Below are 2,442 nucleotides of genomic sequence, written 5' to 3'. Positions count from 1 at the left end.
CTTATTTTTCCATCCCTTGGGTATTTTCTTATTTTTGGAAACCTCCTCCTTGGTGGATGATGCATTCCCGACACCAAACTTAGGTTTGACATCAGAGGGGGTTTTATTGATTGTCACCAAAGGAGGTTTGAGCTGTAGATTCTGCTGTCTGTCATCAGGGGGTTCTTGAAGGTTTGGATCAATAAGCTCAGTCTGTATGAACCTCTCTTCTTCACCTACTGAATGTATATCTTTGAAGACATGAAAGATTAGTTGCTCATCATGCACTCTAAGCACTAATTCACCCACTTCTACATCAATCAGAGCTCTTTCAGTGGCTAGGAATGGTCTTCCTAGAATTATAGAGGCATTCTTATCCTTCCCTATGTCAAGAATCACAAAATTTGCTGGGAGGAAGAACTTACCCACTTTGACCAAGATATTCTCCACTAATCCATATGCAAGCTTCATAGATTTGTCTGCCATCTGTAATGCTATCCTTGTGGGTTGTGCCTCTTGGATTTGCAGCTTCTTCATCACAGACAAGGGCATTAAATTGATGCTTGCTCCCAGATCACATAACGCTTTCTCAAAGGTTGTGCTCCCAATGGTGCATGGAATTTGAAAGCTCCCTGGATCTGGCATGTTCCTTGGCAAGTTATTCTGAATTATGGCACTAAATTTCTTAGTCAGGACCACTGTCTCATATCCCTTTAAAGGCTTCTTCTTTGACAATAATTCCTTCATGAATTTGACATAGAGAGGCATTTGCTCCAAAACCTCAGCAAAAGGAATATTGATTTGCAACTTTCTGAAGACTTCCAAGAACTTTGAAAACTGCTTGTCCTTAGTCTCCTTTTGAAGTCTCTAAGGATATGGCATTTTAGGCTTGTACTCAGGAGCCTTTGGCAATGTAGGATAAGTGTCAAGAAATTCTGGGAATGGGTTGTCCACACGCTTTGGAGGGACGTGCTCGACGTCTTCATTCTTCTCCTCTGGAGCTTCTTTTTCAACTGGCCCCTCTTTAATTTGTGCTTTCATACTTGTCACTTGTCTACTTATCAAGGTGATAGCCTTGCATTCCTCTCTTGGATTTGGAATTGTGTTACTAGGAAGGCTATTAATGGTCCTCTTATCAATTTTATTAACTTTTGTGGCTAATTGACCCATCTGAATCTCCAAGTTTTGGATTGTATTTGCAGACCTCTCAGGTATTTGCTTGCCCAGTAGGCCCATTTGCACCTCCAAGTTTCTAATGGAGGCTCTGGTTTCCTGCATAAAACTCCTCATCATCTCCCAATTAGAATCTTATTGGGATTGAGAATTTGCCTGCTAAGGTGGTTGTTGTTGATGAGACTGAAATTGGCGGTTATTATGATTGTTCTGTTGGAAACTGCCCTGAAAATTATTGTTGAAATTCTGAGATCTCTGAGGTTGGTCCATCCATCCAAGATTGTATGTCTTAGAGTATGGATCATTATTGGGGTTTCTAGGACCATTCCCCATGTAATTTACCTTTTCAGAAAAAGATTAAGCATAATCATAATTCTCATTTTGTATAAAATTACCTGTCATGTCATAAGGGACCTCTTGAGGTGGATTTTGGGTGTTGACAGCTGAGACTTGCATGCCACCCATCTGTTGAGTAAATAGATTTATTTGCTGAGACATAAGCTTGTTCTGGGCAAGAATAGCATGAAGAGCTTCTACTTCCATAACACCCTTCTTCTGAGGAGTCTCAGAGTTCACAGGATTTCTGTTAGATGAGTATAAATATTGGTTGCTAGCAACCAATTCAATAAGCTCAATAGTCTCCTCCGGTGTCTTCTTCTTGTGCAGTGAACCACGAGCAGAATTATTTAAGCACATCTTGGACATTTCACCCAAACCTTCATAAAAGATATCTAGTTGGGTCCATTTGGAGAACATGTCCGGAGGGCATTGCCTAGTCAGTAGCTTGTATCTCTCCCAAGCTTCATAAAGAGTTTCACCATCCTTCTGTCTGAAGGTCTGAACTTCCACCCTAAGCTTAGTCAGCTTCTTTGGTGAGAAAAATTTAGTAAGAAACTTAGTAACAACCTTGTCCCAAGTATCCAAACTCTCCTTGGATTGGGAATCTAGCCATAGCTTTGCTCCATCTCTCAGAGTAAACGGGAAGAGCATGAGTTTGTACATCTCTGGGTTCACTCCATTTGTCTTCACAAGATCACAAATCTGCAGAAAATTAGAAATAAATTGATTTGGGTCTTCGTGGGGAAGACCGTGATACTGACAGTTTTGTTGCACCAGGGTGACCAATTGTGGCTTCAACTCAAAGTTGTTCGCAGCTATAGGAGGCACCACAATGCTTTTTTCATAAAGATCCGCAGTAGGAGCAGAGTAAGATCCAAGTACTCTCCTTTATTGTTCATTCCCATTCAGGTTTGCCACATTGGCATTAGCAGCATTGTTAGGATCCATAGT

The 2,442-nt window shown here is 41.0% G+C and overlaps 1 non-coding gene across 1 annotated transcript; it reads left to right on the top strand.

Moving 5' to 3' along the window:
• The first annotated feature begins 1,903 nt into the window (after positions 1 to 1,903).
• LOC127741371 (small nucleolar RNA R71) lies at positions 1,904 to 2,009 on the top strand. Its single transcript, XR_008002323.1, has one exon. It is a non-coding gene; the product is annotated as a small nucleolar RNA R71 (small nucleolar RNA).
• Positions 2,010 to 2,442: the final 433 nt, after the last annotated feature.

Source organism: Arachis duranensis, chromosome 8 (assembly GCF_000817695.3).
Source record: "Arachis duranensis cultivar V14167 chromosome 8, aradu.V14167.gnm2.J7QH, whole genome shotgun sequence".
In the NCBI taxonomy this organism is placed as follows: Eukaryota; Viridiplantae; Streptophyta; class Magnoliopsida; order Fabales; family Fabaceae; genus Arachis; species Arachis duranensis.
The sequence above is the reverse complement of the archived record's forward strand: the minus strand, read 5'-3'. Positions and strand labels throughout refer to the sequence as shown.